Source organism: Abramis brama, assembly GCF_963993115.1.
Source record: "Abramis brama genome assembly, chromosome: 24".
NCBI lineage: Eukaryota > Metazoa > Chordata > Actinopteri > Cypriniformes > Leuciscidae > Abramis > Abramis brama.
In genome coordinates, this window is record NC_139986.1 from 12,364,836 (window position 1) to 12,377,481 (window position 12,646).

The 12,646-nt window shown below is 36.0% G+C and overlaps 1 long non-coding RNA gene across 1 annotated transcript in view; it reads right to left on the minus strand.

Annotated features, from left to right (window-relative positions):
• LOC311075389 overlaps positions 1-12,215 on the minus strand; it is a 30,096-nt gene extending 17,881 nt beyond the window's left edge. Inside the window, exon 1 of the long non-coding RNA XR_014604485.1 lies at positions 12,021-12,215. This is a non-coding gene — a long non-coding RNA (uncharacterized lncRNA). The remainder of the gene's footprint in view (positions 1-12,020) is intronic.
• Between the last annotated feature and the right edge of the window lie 431 nt (positions 12,216-12,646).

The following is a 12,646-nucleotide window of genomic DNA, read 5'->3' on the forward strand; positions in this document are numbered from 1 at the left end:
GTCACTATTTTACAAGTTGGTGATTTTCTTATGAATTCATATGATTTGTACAAAAACACAAGTAAAAAAAAAAAAAAAAAAAAAATAGCCTCAAGGTCAACCTCTAGTCTACAGTACCCTAAACCTAAGCCAACAAATTGCCATTAAAGTGTGTTATTTAAGTCCATTTATCAACAATTGTTTTGTAAAATAGGCTTGTATGAAGCATCATAATATTATGTAGTGTACTACTCACCCATTTATTCACAAAAGATGCCTGTTGGTGTCACCATTATATTCAGTTAGTTTTAGGGTACGTTTACACGACAACGATATGCTTAACACAGAGAAGTTTTTCGCGTACAGATGACACCATTGTCAAAACGATCCCCGTTCACACCATAGACAGTATATAAACTGGACACAGCGACCCCATAGGTTTCAACGAAGAAAAGTGAAGTAAATTAGAAGCACTCACTTCCTGATGGCTGAGCGTACTGCGCAGACTCAAACTGAGCTTGACGACGTGGATGTGACGTGAGCAACCTGTCTGAAAGTTGTAAGTCTTCTAGTAGCTGTGCCAAGAGAAATCTGAATCATTCCCTTCCAAATCTTTCAGAGACGGAGAGCGTGAGTAGGAGCTGTCCATGAGCTAGGAGCAGGAGCAACTTTATGATTCTCTATGGGCTTCTCCCTTGACTTTATCGGACTTTATGCCTCTACGTCCCCCCGATTGACTGCGAGCTTCTCTTCCTGTCTATACGGTAATTTCCAGAGAGTCGCGTGGTTATGATGCAATCGTTAGCCTGCTTTTACAAATGGAGCCTTTTATACATTGTCGTGTTTCTTTAGAAATAAACAATGGACAAATGGAGTCTTTAAACGCCTCAGATGTAAAGTTATTCGCTGTCAAAGTGACGCCAAAATGAATGGGAGTCAATGGTTGGCTAACAGCAGGTGATGGCTTGTTAGCCAATGGCGGCCCCCGGGGGTGGTACGGAATTCGAGAGCTCGATTACCCCCCTGGTTCACACGGATCCACGAAAACGACTAAAAACACTGTGTTCCATTGCCAGGCCATTAGATGGCGATGAAACACTATAGATTGAGCACATAATATGCATGTACGTGAAGTCATCATCTTCAGAGATTCACGTTTTTGATGTTTACACGGAGACTGTTTTTAAAAACTTGCACTTTGAAACCCGTTTTCAAAACTTTGCGTTTTCAGGCACCCAAAACGCCGTTGTCGTGTAAATGAACGGCCAAAACGCATAAAAGGTTTTACGTTTTTAGTTGAAATCGGTGTTGTGTAAACAGCTCCTTAGTTTCATGGACTCTTAGTTTGTATTTCATTAATTTCTGTTTTCCTTTGTCTTGATTCCCGCCACTCTTTAGTTCCTATGGTGACTGTGATTAGTTGGTTTGATTCAGCTGTGTTCATCTCGTTATCTTTAGTATTTAAGTTCATGTGTGTTCCTTTGAGTTTGTCCGGTCTTGTTTCAGTTATCGGTGTGAATACCGCTACCTGTTTGAATCTCTACCTGTTTGGATTATTATATTAAACCTTGTTTTGGAATTTTATTCTTCTGTGTCTTCGTCCATCTGCCTGCACACGTGTGTTACAGTTGAGTTTGATGCAAGTTCTACATATAGCGATGAGTGCATAACCAGCTGATTCTATTCAGATGATATAAGCAGTTTGCGAAGATTTGATTAAGTAAATGCGGGTTTCAGATTGAGACGCTGAAACGCCGGTTCATTAAAGCTCACATGTAAATGAACACAGTACCACACTAAAATAAACGTTTGTTGGTTTGTTTGAAAATGAAGAAATTAAGACATAAATATTAGTATTGTAATCTTGGCAGTTTTACGTTTAATAGTAGTTGTACTATAAAACTAAACTATTTTTTTATTATTATATTAAACCCTCAATTTTTACTATACAGTCCAACAGTATTACAATATATTTCTTAGTTTTTTAAGTACTAAGGCGTTTTCTCAGTATAGTCCTATGCTGTGACTGACAATAGAACAATAAAATACGGCAAAAACGCAATTATTTTAATCATTTTATTTGCGCGCTATAATCCACATCTTTAGAATCCAAATGTTTGCAAAGAACAGACCCAAATTAAACAATGAAACAAATCTCCATTCTCAGCAGCGACTGCAAATGTCAAATCCTGCGCTAGTTAGAAATTCAAAGAATTATGTGTTATATTAAAGTGATATTAAACGCTCATTGGTTCTCACCTGCTTCGTCACAGATTGTGACATGCCGTGTTTTGGGTGATATGCGTTTGAATGAGAAATGAATACAAATTCGTAAATTTTTATTCGTAAAGATTCCTAAATAATTTACGTTTCTTAAGCTGTAAATGGGTCAATGACGTGACGCCGAAATTTTGTGTCCGACTGCATTTTTTCTGGCAAAAATGGGTTTAAATGCCTAAAAAGATACTGCATATTTGTAGTACCTCTCCCATGTATGTACTCACTTTAACTTTTCAAAAACCTTTACTTATTTGTTATTTTTTTTGTTATTTAAAGTGTCAAAACATCATGTGGTGCGACCGTCCGGCCATAACTTCTGTTTTGAAAACATCTTTGAAATTACTCTGAATTTATTCAAATTTATATTCTGCACTATTTGGCATGATTTCCAAAATGTTTTGTAATCCTTTAAAAAAATTCAAAGCATTTGCATTTATATTTCCATCATAATACACAAACAAACTTTGTCCGATGATGTCCATTTTATGAAATATCATGTGGTGTGACCATCAAAGAACTACCATTTTGGGACTTATATGTTGAAAACTATTCAAACACAGGAAGTTACATCATAAACCAATTTACCAAGGACCCATGGAAGCAGCAAGCAGGTTTGTAATTCTCTCAAATTGGAAAAAAAATAAACCTTTGTAATGGTTGGTATGTAGTTCCCAAATTTGGATGTCATGTGGTATGACCTCAAAAAAAAATTTAATATTAAAGTTATTTCTACAAATATATATTTTTATTATAAATTTCATAGTGACCTTTTTTGGCAAGCTAGCTTGTTTTGTTTAGGTGGCCAATTCTGTGCCTGTAAATTATGACTGAATTTGAAAATATCATGTGGTGCGACCAAATATCATGTGGTTCGACCACTGCAGACTGTTTTCAATGATAGATATATGTCCTAGATTGGCAGTTTTATGCTTTTATATTCAATCGACGGTTTATATTAAAAAAAAGTACTTTACTTTAGTATCATTTGGAATAGATTTTTATGCAATTTGGGATTTTTTTAAATATATTTCAGACAGTTTATGTTCACTCTTTGTACAATATGAGAAAAATGCAAAAAAAAAGAAAAAAAGAATTAGAGCATGTAATTTCAGTTTAGTAATACTGCATTTATTTGTAGTGTATTTATTATTGCCTATTTATTTATTTAAAACTATTTTAATCTATTTTACCAGATGCCACTGCCTGCCAAGCGAAAAAATTCTGACCCTGCAGCAAGAGCGGAGTACCTTGATAGGAGAAGAGTGAAATAGTATTACATAGAAGAGTGAAATAGTTTAAAATATCTGTTTTCTATGTGAATATATAGTAAACTGTAATTTATTCCTGTGATCAAAGCTGAATTTTCAGCATCATTACTCCAGTCTTCAGTGTCACATTATCCTTCAAAAATCATTCTAATATGTAACCCTAGACCACAAAACCACTCAATGGGTCAATGTCATATGGGTCAATTTTTTGAAATTGAGATTTATACATCATATGAAAGCTGAATAAATAAGCTTTATATTGATGTATGATTTGTTAAAATAGAACAATATTTGGCCGATACAACTGAAAATCTGGAATCTGAGGGTGCTACAAAATCGAAACATTGAGAAAATCGCCTTTAAAGTTGTCCATTTATGTTTGCGATATTGCTATATTCACTCACAAAAATAAATGTTTAGAAATTTATGGTAGGACATTTACAAAATATAAAACTTTATTTAATATCCTAATGATTTTTGGAATAAAAGAAAAAATCTATAATTTTGACCCATACAATGTATTGTTGGCTATTGCCACAAATACCCTGTGCGACTGGTTTTGTGATCCAGAGTCACTAATGATTTGCTGCTCAAGAAACATTTCTGATTTTTATCAATGTTCATATTTTTGTGGAAACTGTGATACATTTTATATGTCAGGATTATTTGATGAATAGAAAGTTCAAAAGAACAGCATTTATTTGAAATAGAATCTTTCGTAACATTATAGCCTGCGCCTGAATGTGACACTGAATGTGTCCTTGATTAATAAAAGTATTACTTAAAAAAAACGATTGACCCCAAATGTTAACTGTATACAATACTTTTATGAAATAATTTATATCTATAACATTATTATTTGTTAGAAAGAAATTCTAAGTCAAGTTAAATTAAATGGTGCACTTGTGTTTGTGATGTGAGTTTTAGAAAAAAAAGTTTATTAAATGTTTATGTTCAGGAAAATTCTGTGAAATTTGTATAAAATCTGGTTTAAATCAATTTGTTTGTATAAAATGTATTGTTCATTGATCTCTTTAAATAGATTTTTAACTATATAAGGTCTTCGTGTCATTTGGAGCGACCACTTATCTGGTGCGACCAATAAAAGCAATCACTGTATTAAATTTAAAATAAAATATCTTATTTCTGTGGCTGAAATATGAATCACAGATACAGTATGCTTTAGTAAATTATATTTTTAAAACATTTCTATCAGTTTTATGTGATTTACAGGAAAAATAAGTCTGTTAACTAGATTTAAGAAGGCAGCTCAGAAATTATAGAACAAAGAATGAGATCATTATTTACAAAAACTCAAAAGAAATGCAAATACTTGGTTTCTAAACACTTTAATTACTAAGAACTTGTAAAATAATGTTTAAGCATGTTAAGGAAATTAATAAATTTTAAGATAAATCACGGTCGCACCACGTGACATTTTTTAAAGGCTACAGACAATTCATCTAGATGAAAAAACACTAAAATCACTTAAATTTAATTTTTTAAATGAATTTAGGTGTACACAACATCCTTAATGTTTGAACAATTGCAACAGATATTATTATTTTTAGTATTTTAAAATTGGCCTGTCGAAAATCCTTATACGTCATTGACCCAAATACATAATAATGTTTACGTTTAAATGTTGTCAGTACGTCCATATTGTACGTTTCAGCATCTTTCCAAACGAACAAAAATGTACGTTTTGCACCTGAAAACGTTACGTACTGATACCTACATATTAACCATGAGACCAGACTGACAGGAGCCCGCTGTTTCAGGTACGCTGCTACTTCACTTACACACTGCTTATGCTTGCAGTGTTAAAACAGTCAGAGCATGTGTCCTGAAGCTCAACTCTCTATAAACTAATCCCACAGCGCTCACAGTCAGGTCATCCCAGGTCAGGCATCAGATGCCTGCCTATTCTTCAAACACCAGTTGCACAATGTTTTTCATTTTGAGAATAACCGGTATAATGCCAATATATTTAAAAAGAAGCTTTTGTTTACAAGAATTCAAATGCAATCAGAAATGAAATTATTTGTCCAATCGCTAGGCTGTTTATTTCCTTACCTGGTTTCTCATATGTCAATATAACAGTGGAAAATCAAATAATTTACTTATGCTCAAGCACAAATAGTCCTTAGATATTTCCATATTGCTTGGAATTGTTGCGTATGTGTGTCTGAGTCTGTTTGAGCTGCTTACATACTGTCACAAGCGCTAGTCTATACTAAGTCTTTAGCAGCTTACATTCAACAGTCATCCCTTACACTGAGGTACCTATTGCATATACAAATACCCTTTCATTTAAGCCTGAGACAGACATAAATAGTCTCTACTGCAGAGTACTGACACATCACAGATCACATAGTAGAGAGTCTCAGGGCTTGACAATAAGGACGCACAGAAAGCTGTGTGCAAATACTGAAATACTGACTTCTCATTCGCATCTTCTTGCGCATGAACTGACAACTACACATAAAATATGTCAAAATGCCTGTCTTGGCGAGGCATAGACCCGCATACACCCTCATGTCGTGCCAAACCCATAAGACTTTTCGTTCATCTTCAAAACACAAATGAAGATATTTTTGATCAAATTTGAGTGATTTCTGTCTCTTCATTGACAGCTACGCAACTACAGGTAACACTTTGAGGCTTTAAAAAGTTCATAAAGAGATTGTAAAACTAATGCATATGAATTGAGTGGTTTAGTCCAATTTTTTTGAGGAGACACAATCACTTTATATGATGAACAGATTGAATTTAGGATTTTATTCACATTTAAACATTCATCAATCCACACATCTGTTATGATAAACAGAAGCTCAAACATGCTTGACATACCAGAACCAATGAGGTTCATTCTCATGTGTTACGCAGCACGATTGAACCAATTGTTCTCGTGTGTCAAGCAGGATCGGTTCTGTTTATGTTCACTGATCAATGTGTATATGTGAATAAAAGCTTAAATTCAATCTGTTAATCATATAAAGCAATTGTGTCTCTTCAGAAAATGTGGACTAAACCACTCAATTCATGTGTATTAGTTTTGCGAACTCTTTATGAACTTTTTGAAGTGTCAAATTGGTAGTTGTGTGGACTGTGAATGAATGGAGAGTAAAGAACTGGCTCAGATGTTATTAAACATATCTTTTCTCATATCGAAAGTCTTATGGGTTTGTAGCAACATGAGGGTAAGTAAATGATGACTGAATTTTCATTTTTGGGTGAACTATCCCATTAATGTTAAACAAGGAAAAGAAAAAGAGAAAATCACTTACTCCTCTTGATTAAATAACTTTTGTGACATTAAGGGTTAATCTATATTTAATTTATACAGTAAAGACTCTGCAGTGTTATTTTATATTTGATAGTTCAATTTCTATACCTGAATACTACTGTTATATCTAGCCTACATTAAAACTTAAAGAATTGTTTATTTTATTTAAAAAAAAAATGTTTTTGTTCTACTGCTTTCATTTATACTATTACATTTGCACTATTATTACTGACTTTATATTATTTAGGCTATAAATATTATTTAGGCTAGTAGTTTTTAGAATTAAATGGCTCAATAACATTTTTTTTTTATTGTTTTAAGTTTTCTTAGAGCAAGGCCAGTGAAAATTTTGGCAGGGCAAGTAAAAATGTGAACCACTGGACTGACTGGGCCAGAAGACAAAATCCTTAGTGTTGAGCCCTAAGTACATAAACATAATTCAGTCTATAATTCTGAAAACAAGCTTGTTTTTGGAGTAGAGTCTGACATCACAGACTGTTTCCTCAACATCTGTTTGAAAAAGACTTTGCGTGTGCTTTCGCGCATGTATCCGTCTGCATGTTTGTCTTGGGGAGGTCTGCTTAAATATTCACAGAGGTGCCTTGCGCTCCCAGACTGTAAATGAGCAGGCTTACAGCGGGAGTCCTGAACTCTGGTGGTCCAAACATGTCTCTTTAAGTGTGTAAATCTGGAGGGTTTAATTTGCCAGTGCTGTTTTTATACCTAGAATGCACTCTGTGAACGCCAGCTCTCACATAGCTAACACAACCCGAGAAAAAGCAGAAAGCCAACTGGCAGTTTGACAGCACGGGGTCAGCAGGGCCAGGCAAAACACAGACGCCGCCACCACCGTCACTGCCGTCTGATGGAAAGAGTGAGAAAAGGGAGAGGGCAACTGATTAAAAGAAAGACAGAGAGAGAGAGCATGCTTGCATCATGATATGTTAAAAATGATTTGCTGGTGATATAAAATGTTATAAGTTAATGAATAGTGTATTGATTTTAATTCACATAGGGCCAGATTTACTAACAGTTTGCGCCAGGCAAACCCTCTTTTGGTGTTAGAAAACTACTGTCAGGATTTACTAAAGACAGGCAGTGAAAAATGCTGAAAAGGCATGGGCACAGTTATTTTTGCGGCTGACCGTATTGCATATGCATTTGTAGGAGTTTCCCTTTCAGATGCAAAATTTATGGGAGGAGAATTTAAAAGATTCATAAAAGGTGATTTACTAAGGTTTGCGCTAGTCAATTTACTGGTATTTGCACTCATTTGTAGCCTGGTAATACCAAACTCTGCTACTTCGCTTTGCTTCGTAGACAGAGTCTGGCATGGCATAATTGAAAAGCGTTTTCTTTCTCGCGGGGGGGGGGGGGGGGGGGGATGGGGGGGATGGGGGGGGGGGCTTGTCTGAAGTTTAAAATCATTGGTTACCCGTAAGCCAATCACATAACGTTTGGTTATGGCGTGTGTTATACGCATGCTCAGCCGCATCTAACTTCCACTGTAAACACATGTATGATGCGAAAACAAAACCATCGAGCGAAATACCGGAGTGAACATGGCTGTGAACGACTTTTGCAGATTATGTGAAGTAAATCTACGCATCCACGGTACAATCAGCGTCTACGTCACGGCTCTCAGCCCGCCCTCTGTTCGTTGATTGGCTGGCTGTTTTCAGGCCGGAGGAAAACGGAAAGCTCTGACGCTGTCTCAGACTGAGTACAGAAGCGAAATGAAATTGAGCGGAAGTACGAAGTCTGACGTAGTCAGGCTAACTCATTTGCGCTGCTCTTGGTAGATCTGGCTGTGTCTGTGTTCTTTAATTTGTGCGTCGTCAGTAGATTATGTGCAGAACTTTCCACTCTCATTAACTTTTAGTAAAAGCCCTATGTTTCCTAAAGAAATTTGTAACTATATTTTTTCATTCTTGGGTCTCGCGTTTTAGCATTGTCACTGTGATTAACTTCAGTAACAAAAACAACGATCGTGTCTCTTCCGAAAATTTGGACTAAACTTAATTTTTCGATCTCTTTATGAACTTTTTGAAGCAACAAAGTAGTTGCATGGACTGTCAATGGAGGGACAGAAATCTCTCCGGTTTCTTGAAAATATCTACATTTGTGTTTCGAAAATGAAAAGACCTTGTGTAGCCCCGCCCCTTTTCAGCTCTCCGCTCGTTGTCTTTTGTCTTCCAGTCTGTATTTTCACAGCGATCTTGCATTTATGAATGAACGGCTCGTTTTAAAATCTTCCCGGTCTACTGACATTTGTTAAAACATCTGCTTTAAACATTATAATCCTCATGATAACTTTCGTTAACTTTACATTAAGTAAATCTACTTCACCAGCTAGTTACTCCTGGACAGCGATGCCATAGAAATATATAGAGTGACTGACTGCAAAACAGAAGTTCAAAGACAATGTTCTAAAGATGGCTGTGCGCTTGTTTCTCTGGTGCATAAGGTCTGTAGGCAGAGAGAAGAGTGATGTCAGCAGGAAGTGATGTCATTGTTTACAGGGGCCTGGGTTAGGGGGGAAGAGGTTAAAGAAAGAGACGGCAAAGACAAAGACACAGTTCTGCAGTGTGCTCAGATCTTGCCGTAGTGGAGAACTCCATTCCAAACTGGGGGGAGGGATTACATAACACATGGAAAATCATCCAAAGAACGAAAACAGGCCGGCCTCTGTGTTGCCAAAGGAGCCTGTTCCACCCTCTCTCACAGCCTATAACACAGCTGATGGATCCAATTTATCTGCACTGCAGCTCAACAGAGTTCTTGGAGTCCACTTGCATACGTCATATAGCAAAAGTTATACACAGAACTATATTTAATAGACTTTGTTCCCCAAAACAGATGCACTAATAAAGATCAGATGAATACAAAGTTAAATGTGAGCAGTTACCCATGTAAACTGAACCACCACAAAAACATCAAAGAAGGCGAAGACCCAGAGCACACCTACCTATTGCGTCATCGCCACAGACCAAAGGTGCTTTACAATCTAAAGCAAACTTTTCCAGAAAGTTCGCTTCGGCAAGCTGTTTCGAACTCCAAACGAACTTTGTTTAGGCCTGATTTTGTTTGGAATGACGTCACACCAGTTCGTTCTTTGATTTTCCCTGAAGTGTATATGAGATTTTTTCACCCATTTTTTGGTCTACTGGATGAAAACCATAAGTCTGGTCAAATAGTAATAGTAGTAGTACACCTTTCCTCAACAAGCTGCAAGATTCACGTCATCATTCTCATACAAAGCACATTTATTATACGTTGAAGTTCCAAACGTAAGTTCGGGAGGAGCCTAACATTCAGTCCTGTCCATCATCATTACGAACGTACTATATAAACAGCAGACACCACGTCATCCCATTGACAAATTCTTCCGGCAGCCCTCCTCCTCCCCTTCTCCTCCAGTAAACTATCTCTATCCTCTTAGGTGCGATTCCATCATTTTAACACAGAGTTCAAGCCGAGCCTCCTCCAAGGACAGCAAGCCAAGTTAGTTTACTATTAACCTTTAAAGCTGAATGGGCAGGCGAACTAATGAATTCCAGTTAGGGGTTTGTTCAAAGTTTGGCAGTACATTTAATCTGCATGCATAAACTTAGGGAATCCAACAAGACAAGAAGGAATTCAAATGACGCACCAATGTGCTCTTAATGTGCGCTTAAAGTGCAGCAGGTCACTTGATAAAAAGGGTCTGTCAAGAGAATGTCTATTAGCACTTATTGGTTGCATTTGTGGATCGCAATCAATATATAATAGCTTATTATTTCAGTCCTATCTGAGGCGCCCTGTATTTACATTTATATTCCTAGCAAAAACAACTGACATGTGGTCTTCACTCCAGGATTTGCCTCTGTCTCAGACTAACCCTGAGGCCAGAACAGACCTTGACTGTGTTAGTGTGTGGTCTACCTCCCTCAGTCAGACGTGTGCTGCCATTGCCAAGGGGAACCATGTGACCCTGGAGAGGGATGGGTTAAGGGAACCAATTTCTTTCTGCTTACAAGCAACTGCTTACTTTTTCTGTAATAGAATACTTATATGAATGAGCCTAAAGGTATTAGATGGTGTTCTTCTTTGCACACAACCGTTTTAATGTACACTCTGGGTGTTTAATATTGCAGAATAAAATGTATAGAAATAGTCTAAGCTGTACATACAGAACGTTTGCATACACCTTAACAACATACACCTGTTAGTCAACTTTGAAATGTATCTGCATGCATACACGTATCAGCTGACAAAACAGATACCGAAAAAGATGGTCTATTCTGATCTATGCAAAGATTTACAAACACACCTGAAATGCACAGACTGTTCATGCTAAAACTCAAATATAAACAATCAATGCATTCTATATTGTCTACAAAACTATTATGCCCTGTGCTGGAGATGAAACATGCTTTGTTTATACCTTATCTGAAAACTGAAATTTGTTTATTAATGTAAAATGCTTACAAGCATTTCTCAGAATATATAATATGGTAAATTAAGGTTTATGTTAGGACGGTAAAAAAATAGATTAATCAGCACATCATATTGAGATGCTATGAAGACTATTTTAATGCAGGGGGAATATAAAACAATGAAAGCGTAGTGGTGCAATATGGCTGCACACAACCTCTTTGTCAAATGACATATAGACAAAAGGAACTCCATCAAACAAATTGCAGCTGTTGGTAGTGAAAACAAATATTTTTGGTATCAAAGTTTAAGCAATCTATAATACAGACGAAATGACAGATAATAGATAATAAATTTAACTCATGATCAAACATAAATCAAATAGAATAAATACAATCTCAGATTAACAGCAGGCATAATATAACAAAATTTTAAAGAAAATAACACTGGATTGAAAGAAAATGTGTTACAAGAATAATAGCCTTTCTTTTACCTTTGGCAGGTGAGAATATAAAATTGCTCTTCATTTCTATACAAGGAGACTGACATACATTCGAATTAATATCTTATAAACAATGTATTCCTACTTGCTTGATATGAATAGGTATTATAAAACCCTTAAGACAGAATATATCTTTCTATTACCTTAAATTAACATTTCTAATACCATGCACATATACCCTATTGTCAAAGAATCAATGTTATGCATCAATAATAAGATGAACACGTGTGTGCTTCTAAAAAAAATAATAATATCGCAGTGCAATGGAAAATACTGCAACACCTACCCCTTTTGCTCCAGATTTGATTAAGTTGTAACTGATATTCCATTTCAGGTGTGAGGTTATTCTTTGGGCACTTTGTCTCGAGCCCTTTTCCATGTGCTCAGAGCACGCGCTCCGCGGCACGCGCTGGATACAGTCACATACAGTCGATGACGTCACGTTGCCCTAATACAGCTGCATGCGTCGGGAAAAATCACAGCTTTGTCAGTCGGCAAGGATATAGATTCGTGCAAAAAACAGATATTGCATTTAATAGAGCTCAGCACTGAGCATTTTGACAAAGGAGAAAGAGTGCAAAGCTTTGCTGTGATAAGCATGCTCCTTGATGCAGGAATTGTCTGAACTGCTAAATCATATCATCATCATCATCATCATCATCACATAAAATGCTTTATAATCAGACGTTTATATGAAAAACACTTTATAGTATAGACATCTAATGTCTACACATTATCTGTTTCCAAATAAGGTGTGAATTATGGGGTGTCATAATAATAGTAATATTAGATTCATAATATTTATGAATAGTAATAAATACTATTTATAATAGAATACTACTATTCATAATAGTTTCAATTAGAGTTTCAAACATTTTAGTAGGTTAAGGGACCGTTCGGTATTTATGGAAG